The 15,976-nt window shown below is 47.7% G+C and overlaps 1 protein-coding gene and 1 long non-coding RNA gene across 3 annotated transcripts in view; one reads left to right on the top strand and one right to left on the bottom strand.

The window, feature by feature from the left end:
• Nucleotides 1–15,976, top strand: part of Tgfa (transforming growth factor alpha) — an 89,687-nt gene that overhangs the window by 46,409 nt on the left and 27,302 nt on the right. The gene's annotated exons all lie outside the window — the stretch shown is intronic.
• LOC143272425 (uncharacterized) lies at nucleotides 11,982–13,358 on the bottom strand. Its single transcript, XR_013049971.1, has 3 exons — nucleotides 13,066–13,358; nucleotides 12,724–12,921; nucleotides 11,982–12,159 (listed from the first exon to the last, which is right to left on the bottom strand). It is a non-coding gene; the product is annotated as an uncharacterized LOC143272425 (long non-coding RNA).

The raw sequence follows: 15,976 nt of genomic DNA, 5'->3' as shown, positions 1-15,976 counted from the left end.
CATGTACGGTGTCCCTCTCTGCTGGAGACCTCGGTGGCCACAGTGCAGGAAGTTTCTAGGTCAGCAGGAAAGAGAATCAAACCATCTCATCATCTCCCGCTGACTTGTGGAAAAGTGTCTAAGCAGGAAAAGCATTTCCACTTGACAGTGCTGTGCTTAGAATCTGGAGCCTGGAGGCCTGCATATTAAATTACTTTTTAAAAACTTAAGTAGCATAGCTTTATGAGTGTCCATCCCCAGAACTTGTATGTCTTCCTCTGTCTGTCTGTCTGTCTCTCCTGCCGATCAGCCTAGACCAGCTTAAGTCCTGTGGTGGTCTCTTCCGTAAGTGTGTTTGCAGGGGTCCGGTCACAGGTGCTTCTAGGAAGACCCTCCTGATGAGACAGTCATGTCAGGATACTTGTGAAACATGCGTGAACCTCGACAATTAGTGCATTTTAAGATATTGTAATTTTTGTGTATGTGGCTATAAGGTGCTGGCGATCAAATCTAGGGCCTTGGACATGCCAGGCGAGCGCTCCACTACTGCGGTAGTGAACTACAACCCCCACCCCCAAGCCTCTCCTTCCTCATCCTTCTTCAAAGACTGCCATTATTGGAATCTGTCTCAGGCTAGGCTTGGGGGCACAGGCCTTTCATCTCAGCACTCAAGAGGCAGAAGCAGGCCTGAGGGTCTGGGGCCAGGCTGGTCTACATAGCAAGTTCCAAGCCAGCCAGCCAGAGTAATACTGTCTCAAAGAGAAAAGAAAAAGAATCTGGCTCAGTCAATGCTTTCTTCTTAAGTAAGAGTGTCTTCTTCCCCTCTCCCCCTTCCCTGCTGTCCGGGTCATGTTTGTGAGCCTTCCTCAAAGGCAGACATCTCTGAAAGGTTCTGGGCAGTGTGTGGAGAAACACACTCCCCCATATGACAGCCACACACCGCTGAGGGAGAGTTGTCAACAAACAACAGATGACGGATTTTATAGGTTTAGAATATTTAGATGTTTAGAATGAATATCTTATGAATAAACATGCACATTAGTCATCTTTATTTTGATTACTATGGGTCAGATTCCACTAGTGAGATTCTAATTTGTAGGCCTGGGGTGGATTTCCCAACATGAGTGTAGTGTTCTTAACCCTCCCATGGGGCTCTAGAATGTAGTCAGAACTGTGGGGCAGAATGAGGACCTTGGAGCCCTGACTCAGATGCAGACAGAATCTTAGTTGTGTAACTGTCGGTGACCATGAGGACCCAATGATTGTGAAGAGACCTACTCCCTGGGGCACCGAGCAAACACTAGCCATCACACCCTGGCAGGTGTGGACATGAACCCAGACTGTACCCCTGGAAGCTCCTCTACATGGCGCAGATTTCCATCCCCACCGCAAAGCCAGAGAAGGACAGAGGACAGCCTCCACACCTGCACAGGCCTCAGTCAGCAGCTGGGGCCTCTTTTGCACTCCCCTCCCCTCCATTTATCTTGGTAATGAGCTGGCAAGCGATCAAGGACCCTCTTTCCTTGCCTCGATCTCTGTAGACTGTCTCCAAACCCTGAGCCCAGAGCTATCCTCTTTCCCAGGTCCTGCCCACCCTGACACAAGTATCCCAAATAGCTGTTTCCCCACAGCCCATTCGCCAACTGGTACCCCAGCTTTGGAGAGCCAAGGCTGGCTTTCTGCTGATTCCATCAGCATAGAGAATAGAACACTATAGAGTGTTAGTTTGCTATCTGCTGCTATGGTAAACACCATGACCAAAAGCAACTTGGGGCGTGTCTTGGTTACTGTTCCATTGCTGTGAAGAGACACCATGAGCAAGGCACCTCTTATAAAGAAAAGCATTTGACTAAGGGCTTGCTTACGGTTTTAGAGGGCTAGTGCATGATCCTTGCGGCGGGAAGCAGTCCTTCATGGTGCTGAAGCAGTAGCTGAGAGCTTTACATCCTGATCTATAGTAGCAGGCAGAGAAAGACTGAGATAGACACTCCTCTTCCAACAAGACCAGACCTCCTAATCTACCCCAAACAGTTCATCAGCTAGGGACTAGGCATTCAAATACAGGCTTATGGGGGTTGTTTCCATCCAAACCACCCCCAGGAAGATGAAGTTTGTTTGGCTTCCAAGTCTCCATCACAATCCATCATTGAAGAGAAGTCAGGGCAGGAACTCAAGCAGAAGCAGAGGCAGGAACCATGGAGGAAGATGCTTAGTGGCTTGTTCTCCGTGGCTAACTCGGCCTACTGCTTTTGTACAATCCAGAACCTGCCCAGGGGTGGCGTTACCCACAGTAAGCCAGGCCTTCCCATATCAATCATTAGTTGGGAAAATGTCTCACAGACATGGCCCTGGACCAATCTGATAGAGGCGATTCCTCCAGAGGTTCTCCCTAAGTGACACTAGTTTGTATCAAGTTTACAAAGTCTAACACGCTGTGTCAGAACTTTGTGCCTAGTGCACTGACCCTAGCAGTAGGCTCCACCCCGCCATCTTTTCCAGACTAGTGTGTGATAGGGAAGGCCAGTTCCCAGAAGCAGTGACCAACCGTAACCTCATACCCTCTCTGTGACATTCTGCTTCCTGTATAGATCTGACGAGCCCACTCACACAGGCTCCAAGAATGCTACTCTCCTGTAAGCTGGAAAATGCCCCTAAAGTCAGTCTTGATTATTTGGAGGAAAAAAAAAAAACTTAGCATTGGCAGAGCTAAGCATTGATACAAAAATAAGCTGGTTTTAATTATTTTTCTCCTTGTGCCTAATAATTTCCCTCACTGTGAATAAATGCAACAGCATTTATGAAGGAATTCTGTGTACTTGCTATGAACTGGCCTTGAAAAATGATGGGGACTGTCAATGGCCATCCTGACGACTCAAATAGCAGATGAATCCATGGCCTTCCTGAAAGCTGGTGACTCTGTTACCCTGCCCTCTTACCTGAACCTCCCTTGCTTGGTTGGTCAGGGCTGGGACACACCCAAGGGGATCAGCCTCTCCAAGGCAGGAGACAGTGGGCAGTAGCTCCGGGCACCACACACCCTGAGTGACAGGTGTCTTAAGGGTTTTCCAGTGCTTTGCTGAAAGTGTTGGGTCAGATCTCTGTGGCTTACTTTATTGCAATGGGATCGATGACCGTGTGCGGTCACCCGTGTTGACTACAAAGCAAATGCTCTGGGAGCATGCTCTCGGCCCAACCTAAGCCCCTTCTGCGTGGAGGTTTGCCCTCAGGCCTCCCAGCCTGCTCAAGTCTGTGATAGGTTCAGGTCTGAGCCTATGGTTTGCCTTTTTCCCTCTTGACAGGCACATGGGTCGGGAGTATTTTGGTGGGCTCTCCTTGAAGAGCGGTTGAAGGGGCTCCCAAAGCACGTGGCTTTTTATCCACAGCCTTTGAGATGGATCCTTTCTCGCTGTCTTCTGCAGAACTCAGAAGCAACAAGGGAGGTTCCAGTAGGAGTGTATTTTGGAGGGAGCTGTAGAGGTTTGCTTGAGCAGGAGGGTTGCGGTAATTCCTGTTAGAGAAGTAATGCGCTCAGGCCCACCCAGTGGGTCTGCAGTCTACACACAGCCAAGGGCAGCTATGAGCACCACCCAATATAAAACTGCAAACTTACTTGAAACACGGTGGCACTCTTTTTGTGATCTTGAGTATTTTGTGATTTCACCGTACAGTTCTCCAGCATGAACTTTGTAGATAACTAATTGTTTTACAGAATCAAAAGGTCAGACGCATCGTAAAACTTTTAAGTTTGGCTTTTTCTAAAACACTAAAAATATGCCAGCAGTGATCAGAAGGCACAGAAAGTGCCAGACAGCAGTGATGAGGCTCTTCCCCAGTACCTCGGTGTCCACAGTGTGGTACGGGGAGCTCTGCAGAACTGCCGAGGCCGGGGCGACAGCCAGCCTGCTCCGTGCTCACGCAACCCTGGCTGGAAAGGAGTGAAATTACTATTTTCACAAATTAAACAACCACACATCAGGAAAGCATCCATCACCCCAAAATGTCTTGTGAAGATATGGAGAGCAGAGGAGAGGGCTCAGAGGATAAAGTGCCCGCTGTGTAATCGTGAGGACCTGAGTTCAAATCTCCAGAGTGCCTGCTAAAAAAACAACTCGTGTGTGTGTGTGTGTGTGTGTGTGTGTGTGTGTGTGTGTATGTGTATGTGAGTGTGTGTGTGTATGTGAGTGTGTGTGTGTGTATATGTGAGTGTGTGTGTGTATGTGAGTGTGTGTGTGTGTATGTGAGTGTGTGTGTGTGTGTGTGTGTGTGTGTGTGTGTGTGTTTGTGACAGCATGTGGAGCCCAGAGGACAACCTTGGTTGTCAGTACTTGACTCTACCTTGTTAGAGACAGGGTCTCTTTTTACTTGATGCTGCATATACCAGGCTAGCTGGCCCACAAGCATCGGGGTTCTCCTGGTTCTGCCTTCCACATTGCTGTAGAAGCTCGGGGGTTATAGATGTGAGCTGTTGCACCTGGCTTCACCTGGATTGTGCTCTGAGAGAGTGTGTCCAAGCCAGTACGCTCTAGTTGATAGTGGCGGGGGACATGGTAAGCTCTCTCAGTGCTTACCCTCCCATCTCAGAGTCACTGTGTCTGTTCTGGGGCTTTCCATGCTGGCTTACTGATGTAACTTTCCTTGTGCCAGTGTTAAAACGCTTGAATTATTTCAGTTTCATTGTGTCTATTATAAAATTTGATGATACAAATCCCTCCACGTTTAAAGGGACATCGTGTCTTTAAATACATTATATCTTACTCTTCAAGGTGACCTCAGTGTCATTTCAAGCTCTCCCTTACCCTGAGGGTTTTGAAAGAGTAACTGGGTCTTCCCTTGATGGCAAATGTGCTAATGAGAACAGTTTTATAGCATTGTGCTTCCTCATCAAGGCAGAATGTCTGCTAAATAAATTACCTTAAAAGGAAAGATCCACGGAATTCCACAAATAGATCCTGAGGTTAGAAAGATCTAACCTTTTAAAGAGTCTTTCTTTCCACATGTTCTATAGAATCTATATTTCAATCTTTGAAGGCCATCTTTCCCAGGATGCTTTGGGAACTTTTTTACCCTCTTAAATTTTTATGTATATAACACAACATGGTGAATTATCACCTTTAAAAATATTTTTTTTTTATTTTTAAGTGTTTGTGTGTGCGCGCGCGCGTGCGTGCGTGTGTGTAAGTGTGTGTGTTGTGTTGTGTATGTGAATGCAGGTATCCACAGAGGCCAGAAAAGGGCATCAGATCCCCTGGAGCTGGAGTCACAGGTGGTTATGAGTCCCCATGTGGGTGCTGAGAACCAAACTTGGGTTCTCTGCAAGAGCAGCAAACGCTCTCAACTGTTGAGCAATCATTCCAGCTCAGCAGTTTCTGGAATTACAAGCCCAAAGTTGTACAACAGATCATGGCCTCTTTTCATGTTACACAATGGAAGTTCATGCCATGGGTAGAAACTCACCCTCCCCCAACCCTCCATGTTTTCATCGGTTACCATGGTTTTGAAGCAACAGCTGACCTTCATACTGACACTGGGTACTCTTCAAGACCCAGTCACACATAACAAGCTGACACGGGATAAAGAGGTGTTTCACCTCTCTAGGTAGAGAGCAGTTAATGCCTCAGTGACTCTGGTACAGGAGGGTAAACAGGTTCAGATTTGGAATCTGAGTGACATTTTAAAATAAATATTAGCAGATTGAAATATTTCAAAGATAGAAGCATAAAACTTCTCTAAGAAAATATGAATGAGAGGCTGGGGGTGTAGTGCAGGTGGCAGAGTGCTGGCCTAGCATGCGCCAAGCCCTGGGTTGGATCCTCCGCGCATGTAAAGCAGGAGTAGCGGTACATACCTGTGATCCCAGCACTTGGGACATGGAAGCAATAGAATCAGAAGCTCAAGGTCATCCTGTGCCAGATGGTGAGTTTGATACCACCCTGGGTTACATGAGAACCTATTGTGAAAATATTTTTGTCATATTTATTATATTTATATGTTATGTATTATACACATTATACATTAGGGATTGGAAAGTAGGGCATTTGCCTGACATTTGTGAAGCCCTGACTATAATTCCCAGAACCAGGGGGAGTAAAAAACATTCATATGACCAAAAACAAAAGAACACATAGAACATTGAAGGACAAACAATATAGGAAAACATATAAAAATCATAATTTTATAAACACCACCAAAAAAGCCACTACAGGAAAAAACTCTATAGTCAAGATCTGTCAGTACTTGAATCCTAAATGGAATTCATATCTTTAGTATATGAAATACTTACTCAAAGCAATGGAAAAATCTTGACACCCCACTAAGAGGATGATCAGATTATCTGAATGGGCACAATATAAAAGAATAATTCCCCAGGCCAAGAAACACAAAACAGATGCCCAGGCTTGAAGCCTCCAAAGAGATGCATATCAATGTGAGGTAGTGTTGGTGCACACAGTGCATGGAGATGGAGACAGGCTTGATTGACATGTAAGATCTGACAACTTATGAGAGCAGGTTGACAATGCTCGTCACAAACAAGGCTTGAAGGGAATCCCTTCTCAGCCACTGACTCACTTGTAAGAACTTACCCTAAGGAAACCCGCATTGTGTGGATTTCTGTTGAGATCTAGCTGGGGGTTGACAAGAGGGCTCAGCAGGTATAAGTGCTTGCTTCCAAGGCTACCAACCTGAGTTCAATCACCAAGGACCGACATGGCGGGAGAGAACAGACTCCCCAAGTTCTCTACCCTCCACACATGTGTACCACCGTAACACATTTGCACCTGCACACACAAAAGCAATAGTAATGATAACAAGAAATTTAAAAAGGAGCCCAAAGTGCTGAGGCAATAACTGCCGCTGGGGAAGGATTGGTAACACCACGGGATGCAAGAGTGGACAGGCACGGGAGCCTGCGGGCTGGAGACCCTGATGGGGACTGAGAGCAGATGTGTGTGACCAGCACTAAGGCCTTTGGGGATTTATGGTTTGGAGACTTTGCCCCGGTCTTGGTGCAAACTTCTCAGGTTCCTACCTTTCGAGTTACTTTGAGTTTGGGGTCAAATTTCTGGTATCTGGTTTTCCCATCACAGCTTAGGTTTATGTGGTTTCAGCAGAGAGTCACATGTTTGAACTTCTGGATTCTGTTGAGGGTGGACTGTGATCATCTACACACAAGAACTTAAGTCTCTATTCACTTCTTGCTGCTTTGCCTTTTAAAAGGGCTGTCTTGGGGCTGGAGAGAGGGCTCGGCCAAAAACGAGCACTGGCCACTCTTGCAGAAGATCAGAGTTCCATTTCCACATAGCAGCTCAACCATCTGTAACTCCAGTTTCAGGGGATACAAGGCCCCCTTCTAACCTCCACAGGCACCAAGCCCGTATGTGGTACCCAGAAATACATGCAGGCAAAACACTTATACACATAAAATAAAAATAAGTAAGTTTTTAAAAGAAGAGCCATCATAGTAGAGTATGTCTTGTTACAGAGAGCAGAGGGGGAGTGCTTTTGTATGATGTGACAGACTGAGCCCCAAAGACGTCTACCCCCTACCCCCATTCCCCAGAAACTGTGACTCTGCTACCTCTGTGGCCAAAGGGACTTAGCAGATAGTCTGCAGGACCTTGGAAGTGGGATTATCCCTGGTGGATGAACCGATTACAGTCTCGAGGACCCTTAACATAGGAAAATGGGGGCAGAAGGCTCAGTGGGAGACGTGGTGTCAGGAACAGAATCGCTTCTCAGACTAAGGAACTCAGGCAACTTCTGAACGCTGTTGGGAGAGCTGGCTGATGTGCTTGGTCGTGCCTGTTGATTCTAGCCTCTTGACATTCGTGTCAACTTGTGGCTTCCAGGACTGTAAAATAGGACATTTGTGTGGTTTTTAGGTCACTTAATTTGTAAATGTTGTCACAGTGGCAATAATAATAAGACATTTGGAAATAGAGAGCACAGACTGAATTTGAACTCGAGCCTTCCACGCATTTTGGGTGGTTCTGGTAAGAGGCTCAAGGACCTAGAGCCACCACAGATGAATAGAGACCCCTCTTTGGTCTCTCTCTTCATCTCTTGGGCTCCTTCCTTGTTCTGGAGTTCTGTTTACCCCATTGGGCTCCTGGCTGTTATGACACTGATCATGTGGGTGAGGCTAGGGAGGAATTTCAGCTGATTTGTCTTGAAGGCATTTTCCTTTTTGGGGTGTGTGCTCAGATGAGTGGCATATTTCTCCTGTGGAGGATCCTGGAACTCCTCTTCGGTGAGTGCTGTGCAGGCAAAGAGGATGGATATAGAGGTTAAAAGCCATTAGAACCATGACAGATAGAGACCATGGTGCACCTGATCCTGAGCATGGATGCTTCAGGTTACCCATGATGGTCCTAGAATATTTTAGAAATATTTCCTAGAAGGGCCTTCCTACTCAAATTCATAGCCCAGGTCCTGCAGATCATATGAAGGAAGAAGTTTGAGATTCAGGACTGGAGAGACAATTTGGTGGTTAACTGAGACTATTGCTCTTACAAAGGACCTGAGCTCCATTCCCAGCACCCATATGGAGTGGCTCATAACTACCTGTAACTCCAGCTCCAGGGGATCGGATGTCTCTGGCTCCTTCAACACCAGCACTCACATGCACATACCCACATGGAGACACAGACACACAGACATAATTAAAAATAATAAAAACAAAACTCTTTTTAAAAGAAGTTTGAAACTCTAGCATCACCATAGGGCCCCACGGCAGACATTCCAGGTCTCTAGAAGCCACTTACCTAGAAGAGAGGGTGGGTCCTGCTCTGCGTCCTCCCTGGCCCACAGGTGACATTGCAGGACAAAGAGAGTTCCCATTCAGTGCTAGGTAACAGTATGGAGATTTTGGAGTTTTACAATAGTATTTTAATTTCAAAAAATAAAAATATATGTCTATATTTATGCCTTTCCTGGATATATAAGCACAGCTATCATAATAATCTGTATTCATTACAATTAGAGCTTAAATCCCTTAAACATAAATATATACACACTGTTCTCAAATGTGCGTCTGCAAGGACTCAGGACTCTCCTTCACAACAGACTGAATCAACCGCAGAAGCACTGCGAACAAATGACTGAAGGTTTTCAGCCCTCGCACAAAAGCCGAGTGTTTTAATGAGCGGATGACGTGAAAGACACCTTTGTCTTTTGAGCATGTGTGTAGCACAAACGGTGATTGAGAAGCGTGCGAGGGGCGCGCAGAGATAGCTTGTTAGCCCAGCATGCAGAAAGGCTGTGAAATCAGTTAGGGATGCGAAAACCCCCCACTTTCTGTGAATGTGCCTCATAATCTAAAGGAACAGCAAGATAAATGAAGCCTGGAGCAGCTGTGTAAAGAAACAGGGGAAAGCCAGGCCTTGGGTACACAAGGGCCCTGGGCTCTGACCAGCCCCCATGCCAACTGCAAAGTGACCTTAGACAAGTGGCCCAGCCTCTCCAGTTCCTTGTCTGTGAAATGGGGAGATAATACCTGCTTGTCCAGTGACGGTGAGAAGTAGGGCAGAGACTGACGCAGGCAGCCAGCCACCTCATCTCATCCACGCCTGACCTCAGAGGACATGCCGTCCAGCTGCAAAGACGCCAGGGCCATCCTTAGCTGACCATGCTCCAACACAGAGCCCATTCATCCCACCCATCCTCTCCCCTCGGCCCCACCTGGGCCAGGTGTGCAGAAGGAACTGCCATGCTCAAGTACCTGTCAATGTGCCCCATGGGATCACGGAGCAGCTAGGACCAATGTGACACCAGCTCAACTTGTATTCCTCCCTTTCCTAGATCCTTGGGCTGGGTCCTCATGTTGGGTCTCTAGTCTGGTTTCACTCCCTCCCACTCTCCGTCCCTTCGTTTTTCTCTCTCCGGAATCTCCATTCACAAGAGTGCAGGTACCCATCTCCCCCCACCTCCCAAGGCTTGCTTCTACACATTTCTCTTCTGCAGCATCGAGCCAGACTTGGGGGCGGGGGATAGTCTTGAAGTCTCCTCTACAAGACCCCATAGATACAGGGGCTCCTTCCTTGGGTCTTATGTGCTCCTTCTTGGCACCATGTGGGACAGTGTCCCGAGGCTTCCGAAGGACTAGGGGTAGGCAATGGACAGGGCTGCAGACTCCCACACAGCGGCACGTGGAGAGGGCCCTTCACCCGGCAAAATGAGCCCTTCCAAAATGGAGGCAGAGCCAACAGGGAGGGAGCCTGACTAGTGGACAGGGTGAGAAGGTCTTGTCTCAGCACACAATTGGCTCTTTTGAATTTTTAAGAAAATGAACATTTTTTTACTTTTTGAAATTAAAATATAATCACATCATTTTCCCACTGCTTGTGTCCCTCCAGCTCTTCCCATAAACCTCCTTTTGTTCTTTCTCAAACCCGGGGCCTTTATTTCTTTAATTGTTGATAAACATACACTCCTAAATATACAAGTACAGCCTGCTCTGTACATATAATGTTACTTGTATGTATATGATTTCAGAACTGACCGCTTGATACTGGATCACCAATCTGGGGGCCCTTCCCTGGGGAAGACTCTTTCTCCCACTCAGCACTCTTTAGTTGCCTGTAGTTCTTTGTCTAGGGTTGGGGTTCCATGAGATGTCCCCCTTCTGTGTGAGCATGTCTGTTGGTGTTGTCCTTTATAGGTTATGTTTAGAAAGCCACGTTGATGAGACTTCGTGGGTGTAGCTTCTCTGACATTTCTAGGAGACAAAAATCTCTCAGCAAACTTCCTGTTCTTCCGGCTCTATAATCTTTCTGCCCCTCTCTTCTGCTAAGAACACTTTTTTAAACTTAATTTTCCAAACTCAGGCATGGTGGCCCTGTAATAGATGCTGTGGAGGCAAAGTCAGGTGGGTCTCTGAGGCTCACTGTCCAGCCGGCCTGACCTACTTAGAGTGTTCCAGACCACTGACAGGTCCTTTCTCTCTTCCTCCACAGAAAAGTGAATGGCACCTGAAGAACCACACTGGGGTTGTCTTTTGGCCTCCATACATTCTTGCACACGTGAACACACACACACACACACACACACACACACACACACACACACACACACGAGAAAGAGTTTCCCACAAGCAACCCAAAGGGACCTGGTGGACACTGGTGCTGCCATCTTGAACAGAGTGACTGCTTCCGTACATGTAGAGTTGGGGTGACTTCGGAGTTGTGCCATTCTGGGAAGTGTGGTTGGGTTGTGGGAGCCATCTGCTTGCTATCCGGGCTTTCACTACTTCCCTCATCCCATTTCTCACCAACTTACTCAGTTCTGGTGGGCTCTGGAGCTCCCAGGGCTTTCTTTGGGGGTAAGAGGTCTGTAGGGGGTGATCTCCTGCAGCCTCCAGATGTGGACCATGGGATACTAACAATTATATAAAACTCAATACCACTGGGGGTCCTTGTGCTTCCCGCTGACTTTATGAATGGCTTGAATTCAAAGGCAAAGTGCTAACTTGTCTGCATCCATGTACTCTTTGTTGGAAAACCCCAGAAGCAGATAAAGCCAAGGCTTGGGAAGCCCAGGAAGCGAGTCACAGCTGGGGGGGGGGGGGGTGACAGCCTGCCTGGGTGTCCTTCCACAGCTCGCTGATGAGTTGAAGGTAGAGAGGGCGATTGATTCACAGACCCTTGATTATTTGCTCTACACGATGCTGAAAGGCATTTGTGTTTTTTGGAAGTTCTGCCCCTTGGCACAGAAATAAAACCTCCTTTCTAAGCCCGAGAGATTGATGTCCAGCTACAGTAAAGGAGGCTGTGCGTCAAAGGCAAGTCTGTGAGCTGAAAGCAGACGCTGGGCCGTCCACTCTGCCCCGGGAACCCAGCGCACCACGTGTTATCAGACTAAAATCCACTATGTGAAAAAAAAAAAAAAAATCAAGCTAAGAACACACCAAAACAGTCCAGTTCACCATGTCTGAAGACTGTTGTGTGGAAAAGTTGTTGCTTTTCAAAATGTCCTCACAAGGAAAGGGTGGGGTGGGGGTGGGGCGATGTTCTCTTTGAACGACACTGAAGAACACGTTTCAGTGATTTTATTTCTCTCTCTTCATAAGTCTACTGACACCATATGGTAAAGTCGTATCAGATGGGCTGTTTCTTTATGTTCCGTTGGTTCTTGGTGAGGTTCACTGTAATGGTTCACACATCTTTCTGTGATTCTATTTAGAGTCTGGGAAGGAAGGTCTCCTTTTAGTTTTTCTTGTTGTTGTTGTTGTTTGTTTTAATCTGTTTTTATGTATCCTAAACCATTGCCTCTCAAATTTTTCTACATAATAGACACCCCAAGGAACAAACTATTGTCCTAGCTGCACCTCAAAACAATTAGGTCATTATCCTGGGATGGGGGTGGACCCAGGCCGGGTACTTTTCCAAGGTGATTTCTCCAACCTGCACAGAGCCGAGGCTGAGTGTGCCTGGGCATCGCCTCCCTGGCTGCGGCACCCATGGCGCTGTTTCTGGGGTGGTGTGGACACAGCCCTGGGCTGGGGGAAAGACTGACACTTTCTGACAAGTGTCTACACTGCAAGACCCCACACTGTACAGGAGAGAGTGTGCAGTTAGAGACAAGGCTTGGGTAGCCATAACCAGATGCCTTGTGGGTTCCTGCTTGTCCCTTGGCTGCTGTCCCCAGCTCTGATAAATAGCAAAGCTGCCAGGACCTGCATCTTCCTTTTCTTTTCCTATGAGGTGTCTGGCAGCCTCAGAAGGAAAGCCAGATTTCCTCTGACATTACCTGGTGGTTTTCTTGTCCCTGACAAAGTCTGTGCCCTCCAAGGTGGAAGCTGGAGCCTTCTGGCCCGCGCTGGGTGGTATGGGATGGCCACACAGTGGTTCTGTGCTTGGCGACTGCCAGGTTGTGGGAACTTTCCCAGGAGGCCCAGGGAACCGAAGTCCCGTGCTTCTCGTGGTGGAGGAAGGATTTTAGTAAACACTGCGTGGGAAGAGGAATGAAATAGACAGAGAATGAGGTTAAGGAATGGGTGTGTGAAATGCCAGGCTGAGTGAGGCCAGGGTGGCTAGGAGCAGCATTCCAACGCCCACCTCTCTCTAGCAGCTGGTGGGAGCAGACACTCACCTGCCAGGGCAGCTCTGTCCTAGGCTGTGAAGCCAGGTCCCGTCTCCTGAGGTCAGGCAGGCAGTACTGGGCACTGGAGTAGACCTGCCTCCTGACACAGCTCTCTGTAGGGCCCTTCCAGGCTTCCCTCTGGGTCTAGAGGAAGAAGCAGCTACCACCTGTGACCATCACACTCGGCTCCTTACAGAGGGTCCGTGCCCTGGTCTGTCCCTGGAATGGGGAAGTCCGTCCTCCTCTGTGCTTCTCTGTCCCTCTCAGCTCCTGGAGAGAGAAATCAAGACCAAGGTCCCTGAGTTAATGAGGCAAGGAAACTCAGGACCGGCCTGGGCTTTCTGTATTAGGCCCTCAACTGCTTTGAGTGGGTGGAAGCTGTTGAAGTGTGGCCAAAGATGTTACTAAAAGGAACGGACTAGGAACCGGTGTAGAAGAGCACACCTGTAACCCCAGCACTCCGTGGGGCTGAGGCAGAAAGGATTGCACAAGTGTGAGGCCACCCTGGGGTCACAAAATGAAGTCAAACTGGGGCTGCATAGTGAGTTCAAAGCCAGCCTGTGATGCGGAAGGAGATACTGGCTGAACAAAAGAAGGGAAGAAAGAGGGGAGGGGGGAGGGGGAGGGGGAGGGGGGAGGGAGGGAGGGACGATGAAGACTTTTGCCAACTCAGCCTTCCCACACTGCACCCTGTTCAAGTCTCTGGAGCTTGTGTTGTTCAGTCACAAGGGCTCTCACTTTCCTCCGCCATCCCACTTCTTAGCCCTGCACACTCCAGCTGCTGAGATGAGAGACTCAGTCCACATTTGCTGTGCCTCAAGAGCCACATTCACACTCCCCACGTGCCTCTGGAGCACCCACCATTGTCAGACCACTTAGACACTCATTAATACACACGTGCCTTATGGGGCTTTGCCTTCCCTCGAGGGGCTGTTCCCGCCCACCGTCTTTGCTTTGGTTTGGTTTTGAGACGGGCCCCTACGCTGGTTCGCTGTTGTTCTCTGTCAACTTGACACAAGCTAGAGTCATCTGGGAAAAGGGAGCCTCAGTTAAGGAAATGCCCCCATCAGACGGGCCTGTGGGCAAGTCTGTAGGGCATTTGCTCGATGAATGATTGATGTGGGAAGGCCCCGCCCATTGTGGTGATAGCACCCCGGAATTGTACAGGAAATCGGGCCAACCAATCCACGGTGAGCAAACCAGTAGGCAGCATTCCTCCATGGTCTCTGCTTTAGTTCCTGCCTGGAGTTCTTGCCTTGGCTTCCTCCAGTGAGTTGAGACATGGGACATAGAAACCAAATAAGCCTTTTCTTTCTCAAGTTGCTTTTGATCGTAGTGCTTATCACAGCAACAGAGAAGGAAGTTTGAACATGGTCCTGTGTAGTTGTAGCCTAAGTTGGCCCCAAACTCACCATGTAGCTGAGACTTTGAACTTCTGATCCTCTTGCCTCAATCGCCCAAGTGCTGGGGTTACCAGCGTATGCCACCACAGCAGGTTTATGCCATGCAGTGTTGGGGAGGGAACCAGGGCTTCATGCAGGGTGAGAACTCTACCAGCAGAGCCTCATCAACAGTCCAACTCTCTTCTGATAGACTTCTAATCTGTAAGGACCTTTTCTGTATAGACCTAATACCTTATTTTACAAAGATACAAACAGACTCCGGGAAGGCAGTGACTTGACCAAAATCATCAGGGTGAGTGTGGCCAAGCCAACACCAGGCCAGGCCTTTGGTTGTTATTCCAGCAGCTCTGGTCCACCCTGCCGGCCCCTGGTTTTCAACACTGCAGTGGCCATGATGACTGGAGGCCTCTGCAGAGTCTATCCAAATGGTTAACAAGACTCCAAGGCCATGACCTGGAAGTAATAACTCCAGCCATGTGGTGGAGCTTCACTAGAGACGCACAGCTGAGCCGTGGCCAGGTGGAAAAGTCCCTTGTGTCTCTAAGTAGAAAAGTCCAAGTTATAAATGGGCCAGTTGTCCCTAATGTGTGGTCTTGGTTCCCTAAAAAAGATTTGGAAATCAGGGAGAATCCTAAAGTTGATGTAGAAAAAAAATAAATAGGTGAAAATATTAAAACTGTTTTAGGAAAAAATAAAGAGGAGAATGTGGCTAAGAGATGACTCAGCAGTTAGGAGCACTGGCTGCTCTTTCAAAGGACCTGGGTTTGGTTCCCAGCACCCACATGGCAACTCACAGCCATCTGTAACTCCAGTCCCAGGGGATCTGAATTCCTCTGCTGGCTCTGTGAGCACTGCATGCACATGGTACACAGACATGCATGCAGGCAAAACACCCACGCACAGTAAAATAAATAACTCTTTTCAAAAATATAAGGAGTGAGGTCAGGGGACAATGACACGTCGTATTACCAGGTTAGAACCAGTAAGTGGTTTGGTATCAGAGCAGACAGGATCTCAGTGGAACTGCGCAGAAGAACCAGAAAGTGCGCCCTGATGGCGGCAGAGGTAGCAGTTTAAATCAGTAAGGAAATGATGAGCTGTTCAATTAGTGGCTGAGGGTAATTGGTGGGCCACTTGGAAAATAATAAAGCATACTTTGAACACTAAAATAAATTACAGATGGTTTGCATTTGTATAAACAACCCAGTGGTAGAAACACAGGTAAATATTTATATAATCTCAGGGAAGGGAAGGTCTCTAATTACAAGGTCAAGGTGTCTTCTGCATCAACAAAATGAAGGCTCAAACCACAAATTATTTGTAGTATACATAACAGGATGCAGAATTGTTATTCTTAGTAGTTTAAAGAGAGCTTATTAAATAAACAAGAATGGGTGTGTCTATAGAAAAATAGGCAAAAGATAGAGCTGGCTAATTAAAGTCAAAAATGGAGAAGTTGAAAATCATATGAGAAAAAAAAATCTTCATCCCAAGTCACAGAGATGGGGCTGCGAAGA

This window comes from Peromyscus maniculatus, chromosome 3 (genome assembly GCF_049852395.1).
Source record: "Peromyscus maniculatus bairdii isolate BWxNUB_F1_BW_parent chromosome 3, HU_Pman_BW_mat_3.1, whole genome shotgun sequence".
NCBI lineage: Eukaryota > Metazoa > Chordata > Mammalia > Rodentia > Cricetidae > Peromyscus > Peromyscus maniculatus.
Note: the sequence above shows the minus strand (reverse complement) of the source record. Positions and strands in the feature narration are given on the sequence as shown.